General features: G+C 37.9%; 1 protein-coding gene across 1 annotated transcript in view; it reads left to right on the top strand.

The window, feature by feature from the left end:
• Positions 1-11,053, top strand: part of IQUB (IQ motif and ubiquitin domain containing) — a 131,226-nt gene extending 120,173 nt beyond the window's left edge. The window contains exons 13-14 of the transcript XR_013829936.1: positions 6,169-6,292; positions 8,489-11,053. The gene's annotated coding sequence lies outside the window, so the exon portion shown is untranslated. The remainder of the gene's footprint in view (positions 1-6,168; positions 6,293-8,488) is intronic.
• Positions 11,054-12,515: the final 1,462 nt, after the last annotated feature.

The raw sequence follows: 12,515 nt of genomic DNA, 5'->3' as shown, positions 1-12,515 counted from the left end.
GAGCCCGTGCTCCGCAACAGGAGAAGCCACCACGATGAGGAGCCTGCTCACCGCAATGAAGAGTAACCCCCGCTGCCGCAACTAGAGAAAGCCCGCGCACAGCAGCAACGAAGACCCAACGCAGCCCCCCCCACCAAAAAGAAAAATTCCTTAGCAGTCCCTTTCAGGAGAGTGTTAACAGTGGAGGATTTCACTATTCATTCAGGGCAATTCTTAAACTCAGGACAGTTGTCACTGATGTAATGGCATTTCTATTTATGCAACAGAAAACTTGTTTTATACAGATTAGTGTTCCTTCATATAAAAATATATTGCAGCGCACATCAGAAAAGGCTAAGTTAAACCTTGTTTATCCAGGGTATATTTCACAAAAACGTTTTTCTCCAGTCTGTTGCTTTAAGAAATGTCCTAATTTTTCAGCCAAAGAGGCCTCAACAAATTTCAGAATTTGCTTAGGTTATAGCTAAGCAAAGTTATAAATATAAATATATAAATATAGTTATTTGCTTAGGTTATAGTAGACTTCTAGGTTCAAAAATTATTATTTTTTTTAAAAGCAAGTTTTATGTTTATTCATGACCTAATTTTTTATAGACAGTATAAGGAACTATATTTAAAGACTTAAAAATAATGTCTTTTTCTAACAGAAAGCACCATACAATCATTGTAGAAAAATTTAAATATATGTATAAACAAAATCAAAAAAATAAAACCTGCTCTAATAAAACTGTGATGAACAGGTGAGATACTTTTATCCATTTTGAGTTAAATTCAGAATAAATTCTCAGTATGTACAAATTTTTAAGTATATTATACATGTTTAAAACTATTGATACTTGGCTATTATGGATAAATCAAATGTAACTTTTTTAAATAAGCAGCCTAAATTGTTAAGATAAGGAATAAAGCCAAAGCATGAAAAAAATAACCAGGGTAACTTATTCCTAAAAATATCAGCCAGGAGAAAAAGAAAATAAGCCAACTCAATCCTCTAGGTCATGTTTACTTAATTACACTATAATTATCTATAAGCTCCATAAAGGCTAAGATTTTTGTTAGGTTTATTCACTGTTTAATTCCTGTGCCCAACAATACCTGCCATATATTAATACTAAAAAACAATTTGTTGAATGAGTTAATTAGGAAAATATAATAAAACTATGGTCTGTATGCAATTTGTAGCCCCCTTTGGCAGTGTAAGTCTAAATAATCAAAAAGTATTTATGCAGTAGCTTTTGTGTTTGGATCCCACAGATATCTGCCTCTAGTTTACATGTGAGGAAACCAGGGCTCATAAGTATTGGTCTCTGGTTTTTCTTGCTCTGATAGTCCAGCAAAATTAAGAACAGAACTGACCCACGCAAATGAGAAATGAGTCGCAAATGTGCTAGGATATTGATTAGCTACAGATATCTAAACTTGAGATCTATAATTTGAATATGACTTACTAGGAGGTGAATCTTGAAACAAGTTTAAAGAAACTCACTGAAGCTCTTCACATGTAATATTACACTTGGACCTGATTGTTGTGCACTCTGGGTTATTTTGCCAATTTAACTGCATTCTCATTTAGTTTCTCCATCTAGTAGCGTCTATGTTTATTTACATTTTCTGATGAGGTTGGATGAAGATAATTTTTAATAATATCTCCCCGGTGCTCAACTTCAGATGAATGTTAACCACTTGGAAAATGCCTTTTCAGAATTTGCTGAACCAAAGTTAGCCCCAAACTTAGCAGACGATCTCTGCTAAGTTTCCCGAAGTCTGATCTTGTGCATATTCAGCCTAGCCCAATGACCCACCTTCAATCTCTATGCAGACTTCCGCCTGTCCTCCACCAGTAGAGTTCTGGAAGCTTCTCTCTAAGTGCCAACCCCTTCAGCAACTTGCAACTTAAATCTCTGCCTCCTCAATGCCCGTCACTCCTCTTAGAGTCCACCTCCTTGAGCCAAGGTAGAAAAGTAACCTCTAAGCAGAATCCAGGGCTATCATGAGGCTCACCATGTGTGTTTTCCTCCTCGGAGAATCACAGTCCTGTGCTGCCTATTGTTCAGTCCCTGACAACGGTTACCTCATATATTTTGTCCAGTTTAATAGTTGTTTACAGTGTGAGAGGGAACGATACTTGTACCACCCGTTCTGTCAAGTCCAGAAGCAGAAGTCCTGTTTAATTCCTACTATGCTGTCTTCATTATATTCTTCTTCTTGTTTTTTTTTGCCCTGACTTTTGCTTGATTGAATAAAATTATTTTATTACTCTTTTTTTTGTGATTTGAAATCTACATTCTATTTCTATTACACTAATGGTCATTTTCAAAAAAAATTTATTTTATTTATTTATTTTTGGTTATGTTGGGTCTTCGTTGCTGCGTGCAGGCTTTCTCTAGTTGTGGTGAGCTGTGGGGGGGCGCTTCTCATTGTGGTGGCTTCTTTTGTTGCGGAACATGGGCTCTAGAGTGCAGGCTCAGTAGCTGTGGCCCACAGGCTTCAGTAGTTGTGGCTCACGAGCTCTAGAGTGCAGGCTCAGTAGTTGTGGCGCACGGGTTTAGTTGCTCCACGGCATGTGGGATCTTCCCAGACCAGGGATCGAACCCGTGTCCCCCTTCATTGGCAGGCGGATTCTTAACCACTGTGCCACGAGGGAAGCCCCCCCCAAAACTATTTTTGACCAATATTTGAACCTTTATTTTTTAACAACATTAGTAATTAAAGTGTACATATAAAATTTCTCCCTCTAAGAATGTGTCATGAATAAATATTAGATAAGAAGCATCTGCATTATCATAATGTACAGTGCTATTATTTATACCTAGAAAATCTAAAAAGAATTAACTGAAATTTAACATCTAATAACAATAAGATAATTCTAATTTGGCTAGAAAATCAAGACTCTTCCTTTATACTAAGACTTCTATTGGCTCCTGGAAGAGGATCATGGGCAGCCCTAGGCATATTCCTTGGTTCCCATCAACTCTGGTTAAGGCACTAGGGATAACTGAAGTTCTCCAAACGGAGTTAAAACCCTACCAGGATGAAAAGCCTGAGGTTAGGACTTTAATCCAGATATCTCAAATAGATGAACAAAAGTAAACTCATGCCACTGTGCATAGTAATATCAGGCTATCAGGCTATTATCTTTTTTTTTTTTTTGCGGTACGCGGGCCTCTTACTGTTGTGGCCTCTCCCGCTGCGGAGCACAGGCTCTGGATGCGCAGGCTCAGCAGCCATGGCTCACGGGCCCAGCCGCTCCGCGGCATGTGGGATCTTCCCGGACCGGGGCACGAACCCATGTCCCCTGCATCAGCAGGTGGACTCTCAACCACTGTGCCACCAGGGAAGCCCAGGCTATTTTCTTTGTAGCTTAGGGACTTTGTACTTTTTTTTTTTTTTTTTTTAGGGAAATAGTTTCTTCGGTATTATATTGACTCTGAATTTCACTCCTCTCCTTTGGAGAGGTGTGTGTGTGTGTGTTTAAAGAATAGTTTCCTGTTGATTCTCTTGGAAGAATGAGAAAGATTATCCTCTCTTTTCTTAACACTGGTAGAGAAATCTTGGAAGATTCTAAGCCTTGGAGAGTTACCTCATTTAATCTTCAAAACTGACCTAAGAGGAAGACACTACTATTTTCTCCTTTTTACAGATGGGGAAATAGAGTTTGAAGAGATTAAGTAACTTGGTCATGTTCATATATCTAGTAAGTGAAGTATCTAGTGTTCAAATCCAGTTACCTGATTTTAGATCCTATGTTCTTATATGCTCTGAAGAAGCCAAATATATATTGAGTATCAATATGTAGAATAAATAATACAGCCTATAGCACAGCCCCAGGGAAAAGACATCTCTAATTTCAGAAGTTACCTAGAGCACTGGAATTTTATATCCCCATGAAGTAAGTACAGAGAGTGTTTTCTAGAGGCAAGGGGAGCTGGACCTTCTACTTCCTGTCTTCTAAAACAACAGGAAATTCCTTCTTTCCAGTTAAAAGTATTAAGCAAGTCAAGGCCTTCTATGAGCATTACATCCTGGACATGTGAAGTCAAGAAAATAAATACCTGTTGTACCAGAACAAAGGCCATCTAATGGTTTTTGTCCTAGGCAACTCAAGGGAGGCTATCTCTTAAAAAACGTTTCCAAAGTACATAGTATTTTATGAAAAAAAAAGTGAAGATAAGAAATGTTGCATATTAAAATGTTTGTGACAGGTGCATTTAAAGCCTTCTCTAACCTCCTGCCTCTCAGTATGTTTACATGACAACTCACTTGAATAAATACTTAGTCTGGAGGCTATTCTGGAAAGCAGGGGCCCCTGATACGCTTGGTAACTATAGTTACAGTTGTCTCTCCTTTTCCTGGAATGTGAAATAATTTATCATCATCTCAGAAGTCATTCTGAAAGCCTTAATGAGATAAAGACTCATTTTTTCCAGGTGATATTCCTACTGTTGAGTGCTAGTCATAATTTCCTTCTCTTAACGATAAAAGAGATGTCTAGCTGTAAAGCAGAGGCAAGATGTGAATGCTAACGTCTTACAACTTGGAGAACACATCAATTAATTTAAAAACATTCTTCCTTAGGAAAATGTTTTTTCTCTCTTCATTAAAATAAAATAACTATTTAATTGATGATTATCCCCAAAGCAGCTTCCAGATAATGATTATATTGAGTATTAATTGGGTAATCCATACAAACTTGGCAAAACATGAACTGATTTTTTTTAAATGTTTACCAAAAATCGAAACGTTCCTCCCAGTTGGGAGATGCAAACTGTAACCGAAGAGATGGGAAATTAATCTCACAGAGAATCATACCCTTAAGACCCTGATGTCTCTTGTGGGAAGAGACAAGAGAGTAATCTCCTCTACTGGTGCAGAAGTTAACAAAACTTTTCTTATCTCTCGAGTTATTTTTGAGAAGGCGTTTAAAAATTTTACTCCTTTTATTATACTAAAAGGCATAGCTTTAATACAATAGAAACACTTCAGTAAACATCCTTTAAAATAGGTTTGTCAATCTCTCCTATTATGGCCAAAGTGTGCTATTTTCTCCCAAAGAAAGAGAGGACTTGATATGCCAGGAAGAGCTCTTCTCCAACTTCACATCCACGCCCATTGCTGGGGGCTGCGACTCGAGCCCACCTTGGGCTGGGAAGCTGATTTGTGTGGGTTTTGGATGCCATCCTCTCTTTTCATTCTGGTGTGAACACAGTGAATTCTAAGAAAACACACTGACAAGGACACAGGAAATACTTTGAGTGCACATTGACTTCTTAAGTAAAAGTTTCTTACTCTGTTCTTGTTCATCACCTTCAGAAGTGACTTCTTAAGGAATTCTGAGCCTTGCCGTCCCTTTAGTGGTGCCCCCAACTCCAAGCACTAGAGGGACTGCTTGAGTTTAGCAACATCTTTGAAAAAAATAAATATTTTGATGATTTGGTCAATCATTTATTTCAATTTCTTTCCCTGCTTAGAAAATATTCTTTGTCATCTTTGGCTTGACTATATTTAAATAAATTTGTTTGGTTTTATTTCCTTGGTAGAGGAATTGGTAGGGGAGATATAAGAAAGTGGGACTAACTTCGGAAATTTAAAATAGTATCAAATCAGTGGTTCTCAATTAAGCCAGGCCTAATACTCCTCCTTGAAAGAATATTTGGTTCCCCTGGCAACCAGCCCCCATCCTTATGTGCTATCCCAAAATCATCTCCCTAACATAAATCCAGTAGTGATAGAGGGCTTGTTATATATAACAAGACACCCATTTCACCTTTATGACTCTAAAGTGCTTCCAGAAACTGAGGACAAGAGACCAAATATTATAACAAAAGATGCTGCCATTGTTCTTGTCACTCACTCAGGAAATTCCAAAGGTTTGGGGAGCTGTGAGTCAGGAACCATGGAGGAAGACAAAATACATATGAGAAATATATTTTGGTCATCTGAATGGCCAAATATATATGTGAAAAACCAAACTCGGCACACCAAGTAAAACAAAGCCAAAGATGAGTTTATGGCAAGGGTTTTGACTGACAAGCTGGGAAACTCAAGGCTATGGGAGCAGTGAGTTCCCAGCTGTTTACAGGCTAAAGGGTTTTTATGGGGTAAATGCGGAAATTATTTGTCTTTTTCAGCTGACCGGTTGCATGATGGTCTTCTTTCTTTTTGAATCAGGGTAGCTGACTTAGGGGAACAAAAAAGTCCAGAGGTGGTGTGAACTGACTTTTGACCTTGGCAGATTGCTGGTGTCCTCTGCTGATTTCTGAGAAGAGCTGTAAAATCTCCCAACTGATATTAGGTAAGGTTAACCTTTGCTTTTCTTTAATGCACCTGTGTCGCCAGCTCCTTTTTGTCCCCAACATAAGTGACTCCACTTTAGTTTTGGTTCTACATATATTTCTTATAGATCACAATATCATTCTCAGCAAAGTGATAGGTCATAATAATACCACCCCGCCCTCTGCACGTCCTCAAATCTGATCATATTCATGCTTGTGGGATTCTATATGTCTTGGGAATGGGAAAGTGGACATTTGGTGGGTAGTGGTGGAGGTGTGGTGGTAGTTATGTGGGATTCTGCCAAAATGGTGTCTATCATCAAGTCTTTCGAGAAGCATTGATCCTGTTGGTTGTAAGTTCTCTATTCTTCAAATATGGGCCACGTGTGCCCAGCATAAGCTTTAGTAGCCAACTCCTGGAAAACACGATCTTGGGTAGCATCGGACACCATCTTGTTCATATTTGTATGTCAAAGTAACACTTTGAGGGTGTAATGATTATTAGTGAGCTTTAAGTAACATTTTTTCAAGTTATTTAAATTGCATTAGTAGCTTTGTTTGTTTGTTTAAATCTCATTAGTAGCTAATTCATTTAATTAACTGCAATTTTCCAGGATGCTCTTTTGGTAGCTTATGTGTAAGGAAATATGAAATTTCCCTAAACTATTATAAATAAATTCATCTCTTTCATCATTAACATATGACGTTTAATGTTAACTGGGTAGCTAATAAAAGTCTTAGAGTAGACTCATAAAAATAAGTAGAGGGCTTCCCCGGTGGCGCAGTGGTTGAGTCCGCCTGCCATTGCAGGGGACGCGGGTTCGTGCCCCGGTCCGGGAAGATCCCACGTGCCGTGGAGCGGCTGGACGCGTGAGCCATGGCCGCTGGGCCTGCGCGTCAGGAGCCTGTGCTCCACAATGGGAGAGGCCACAACAGTGAGAGGCCTGCGTACCACAAAAAAAAAAAAAAAAAAAAAAGTAGAGATTAGAAAATGAGCCTCGTAGGAAAAGATTAAAGGGTCATTCAGGGAAACCGAGAACCATTTTGCTGGTAATCTTCATTTAGCTGATAATAAAAAGTAAGGAGAATATTGGTGAGTTATCGTTCTTCATAAAGAATGGAAGGGAGAGTGAATAAAGTTATTTGTAACACTTGAATGGGTTAGAAATTCCAGCCAGTTGGAAAATATTAAGGATTGCTTTGGAAATTAAAGTAATAGTTTGGAATTGTTCTCTGGATTAAGACAGGATAATTTCCTCATTTGTTTGCTGTGCTCTGAGACGGATTCACTGAAGCACGTGGACAAATTTGATAGCTTTAACAAAGTTCCGTCAAGGTTTAAATGTTAGAAACCTTCCGTCATTCTTAGAACGGCCTCTGGAGGTCAGGGTTGAGGCATGGTGCATAGCTAAAATTCCTCAGTCACTGTCTGCAGTCAAAATATGGCAAACACTGATACTTTTGGTTCTCCATCTGGTTTCATTCATAAGCTCTAAATTTGTTTACTCACAAAATGTAATTTAACTAACAAGCTAATATGAAACATTCTCTGTTATTGGATATTTGAATATATATTAAGTTTATACCTTTAAGTAAGAGTCTATGTTATTTCTGTTAAAATAAAGAAGTTAAGGCTCTAAGAACATTTTTAAAAATCTATTTAGACCTTGAAATATGCAAGGACTTGTAAAATAACATGTATTAAGAATGAAAGGTGCCTCAACTTTAAATTAATAGGGTATTTTAAGTTTTGTCACGTTCCTGAAATTTAGGATTGCAATTATTTTCTTAATTCAAAAGCATTTGAAAGCTCTCCAAAACAGTTTAAAATCATTTGGAACAAGACAGAATAACTTACCATTATTATTGTACTTTAGTGTTTTTATCATGCGCAGTTCAGAGGATGGCATGCAGCCAAAAGACATCTCCACAGTTCCTCCCGAGCATCCTCGGCCAGAGCTAAATGACTAGTGAAGGCAGCAACCAGGAAAGGGGAGATTAGAGGAAGGCCCTTCTAAGAAGCTCTTTACCAATTTCTGGAGCTTCAGTCTTTCCTCTTCTCCAGTTATTTACTGCTTTCTTACCTTATTTATTTATTTTAAAACAATGATCCCAGATGTCCTTGAATATTTGGGGAAACTGTGAAAGGTAGTCTTTTTTTTTTTTTTTTTTTGCGGTACGCGGGCCTCTCACTGTTGTGGCCTCTCCCTTTGCAGAGCACAGGCTCCGGACGCGCAGGCCCAGCGGCCATGGCTCACGGACCTAGCCACTCCGTGGCACGTGGGATCTTCCCAGACCGGGGCACGAACCCACGTCCCCTGCATCGGCAGGTGGACTCTCAGCCACTGCACCACCAGGGAAGCCCAAGGTAGTCTTTTTAACAACTAAATGAAATCGCTATATTTAATTATGTTTCATGTGGTATTAGTACTTGAGCTGCTTCCAAATATTATTCAGTAAAAAAGAGTATGCTCTGGTAGTTCCAGTAATGCCCAGACTTTTCCGACCCCTTCAGTCCCTTCCCCTATTCCTCCCCTCACTCCCAAACTTCATTATTTACAGCTCTAATATCATCTTCTCTGTGAAGCCTTCTCAAATGCCATCATGTGACTTGCACCACTCCTTGCTGGATTCTCCCACTGGGCCTTGTATGCACCTCTGTTAAATCTCACTCAGTGGCATGTTTTTGAGTTCTTCCATGCTCCTAAAATTTACAGTTACAGACAGCAAGGTGGTAGAGAATATTCAAAACATGTAAACACCGGTAGAATATAGGTGTCGGTCAATCAGAATGGAAACCAGCTTTAAATAACACTGGTGTGTTGGGCTAAATAAGAAACCTGGAACCAGCCTATGAGCTCTTCAAGGGCAGGACTCCTGTTGCATTTGATCTGGTATTCTCAACACCTAGCACAACACTTGCCTTACAGTTGATCGATAAATGTTTTGTGAGTGAATGAATATGAAGAAAAGTTATGCATTAATTCCAGGAAGAGCCCTGAAATCTTAGTAGTGACTTCAAGGTTGCCTAGGATCATTTAACCTGAGACATTAGTTTCACTTGAGGTAAAGGCATTGTCCTTCATACTAGATGATCCTAATGACACACTCCACAGGCCCTAGGCATTGAGTTGTCCCCACAGGCAAATTGCCCTGAGCCATCTGATCTCTCTCATACTTCTGTGATGTATTTTTGAGGAAGAGAACGGGTTAATTAAATTGGATCTGCGGAAGGAGAAATAGTAGACAAACCTATCTCCCAAATAAAACTAAATTTCCATGATGCCATTTAAAATATAACCTATAGCTAATTATTTAAAAGATATTAAAAGAAACATGTGGAAAACTATTACACCTCATAAGTTATTTTCACATATGGTGGGATACTATATACTTATATACTAGATAAGAGTTATTCTTCATTTAATGTTTATCTATTGTGGAAAAAGATTCTTTAGATACCATTTGGGACTGTTTAAAATGAAGAAATCATGTTCCACTTACCACAGTATAGCAATTCTTCAGAGACTTTTTTCTTTAACCTAAAAGTAAAGACAGAGTACATGTCAACCTGATTTCCAACTATCTTTGCTGTGGGTGTTTCCTTTATCCTGCAAGCTGGGATGGCTTAGTTCCGGTCCACTTTCTTTTAGCAGCCGAAACTTTCTGCTCAGCAGAGTGGTAGTTCCTTCTCTCCTACCCTGAGCAGGTGCATATACCCCCCAAGTACACGTCGAACTGAGTAGATTCAACTGCTCATATTAGACTGACTCCGAGGAATGCAGAAAGTCTGGGGCCAACACTAGTCAGTTTGAACTTAATTAGACCTACATAAAATAATTATTTACCTCTGCTCAATATAGTGCTTCTAAGTGATGAAACCACAGAGGATTAAAGGGCATGAGTTGTGTACATCAGTGCAAGTTAAAATGGAAAGAAGGATGGGGCCATAGCAAGCTCTAAATCGACAGGGATGCTCCCAGTTTCCTCCTGGGAGACAGTGTGATGGCAGGCAAATCCCGAAACTTCTCGCAAACCTTTTTATCTTCAGAAATATTAAGCATTTGTCTTAATCACCACTAAAGTATCATCTGCCTCCAATTTTCTACAGTTTTTAAAAAGGCAACTGGCCATAGGTTTTGGTAGTTGTGAGTAAGTGGGTTATGAAATAAGCATGTTCTGCCTGCCCAAAAGCCTCAGCCTGAGCTTTTTCGCCCCAAATGCCCTAATGTTAGTAGTGCAACAGTTATCTCTTTATCCCACAGACAGTCCTTATCGGTCCAGACATGGAAGCCCCATAATGTTTTGGGAGTTAGTCTCTTTCATTTACTGATTGGTTTCAGGGCACTATCCCCTTCTACAGTGATGCCTGGCACAGATTATTAAAATTTACTGGACTACAAATTTGCTTTCTTAAGACATCAGTGTAAATATTGTGAGCGATTTATTTTTCCAAAAGTGAGAACAAGGTAATAGAAATTAGTCCTAAACCTGCATGCAAAAATGGTGAAAGTAATGATGCTTAAACTTAAAAAATAACATTTGCTGTGGTCATGAGGCAAGTGCCAAGTGAAAGAGAGAGACGCTTTCCAGAGCCTGAGTCTCAACGAGTGTCTGCTTAGAGATGGGGTGATCACATATCCTGCAATTTGCAGATACTGAAACCCAATTTTCACATTTTAGTCATGGATAAGTAAGATCTGGAAGATTGAGTCATGCTGAAGGATTTTATTTATATACAATAATTTCAGTTTATTAATTTATAACAAAAATAATGAGAAGTAGACTAGAATTCCATGGATCTGGTCAGTAAATTGTGTTTCCTATAGGTAAATTTATTTACAAAATAAAATCAATACTAGAAGGCCTCTCAGTAACTATACTGCTATAGAGTTGGGAGTCACACAATCTCCTGGGACAATTAAAATAATCATTAAAACTGAGAAGTACTATCACGTATCTCCATTGTAAGACTTTAGTTTTAAAGGAAAATTATCCAGTCCCTTAGACAGTGATGGAAACACACTGGTAAATTTTTACTATTAAATTTTTATATTTAGAATCAAGTTTTGGCCCTTATAGTATTGTACTTTCTCTTAAAAGATGTAGTATTTTCCAAGATCATAGTTCTCTCAAGTTAATTATATTTCAAAATGCTTTACTTTCATAAGGCACCAGAAATAGCTTGTTAAGGTTTAGGAAATATAGTTGTCTGAGCAGTCTATTTACAAGTCTTTACCTTGGAGGGTCATTTCTTAAGGAAATATCAAATCCAATCATGTTCATGCTGGTTATAGTTAGCTTTTGTCTCTTACCAATATTCTTATTGATACCTTATTTTGGATATGAAACCCTTACACAGGTTTATAGAAGTGAACTGAGATTGGTTATACCAGGCAAATAGCTTAATGACTACATAGCAACTGAAGAATTTGTTGAAATTTTGATGTACGCAATTTAAGTGGCAACCTTAGTTTAGTCTTCCATTTTTTTCACACTTTCTTCAAGATAGGATTTTTCTACAAGACTCTTTGTCTGTTTTATATGTGTGCAGGTATACTGCGACCTCAAAGACATTGAGGTCTCAGTTTTCAATATTTATTAAGGGTCAGTAATTGTAAAATGCAGTGAAAATTTGAAGATACAGCCAAAGTAAATTTCTTTTTAATTAAGCAGATTGGGTCATACACAAAATATTGAAACATTTGAAGTGTCTAAAATGAATTGTTTTTAACTAATTTAAGCAAGGTAGCTCAGGTCTTTTTTTTTTTTTTTTTTTGACTTAAAAAAAGAACTTGAACAAAGGTCAAGGTAGGTGCCTCATTAAGAATATTAATTGTTTTCATTTTTTTAAGTGAAATAAAATTGATAAAGAAACTTCCTAAGATAGTTTGGTTTAGGAACCATTGTCCTTAGATATGGTCTGAGCAAGAATATAAAATAAACACTCCTTTGGAAGTGACTTTTGTGATCTTTTTAAAAATATCTACATAGCCTAACTTGATGGCTAATGCTGCCAGCAAAAGCAACTCCCTGTATGTAACTGTAAACACATAATATTTGTCTGGGGGAGCCCACAGGTAAGTTTGAATTTTCCCAGGAGAGAGCAGAGTACTGAGAATGGGGAAATAGGACTGGTGAGTTTTGAAAGAAAGGAACGAAAGTAAAAGATAAGCATAAGTTATCTACACATAAACATCTTACAAGTTTAACTTATCTTAAACTTGAGCATAAACTTATCCT

This window comes from Stenella coeruleoalba (assembly GCF_951394435.1).
Source record: "Stenella coeruleoalba genome assembly, chromosome: 9".
NCBI lineage: Eukaryota > Metazoa > Chordata > Mammalia > Artiodactyla > Delphinidae > Stenella > Stenella coeruleoalba.
This window is presented reverse-complemented; position numbering and strand designations above follow the sequence as displayed.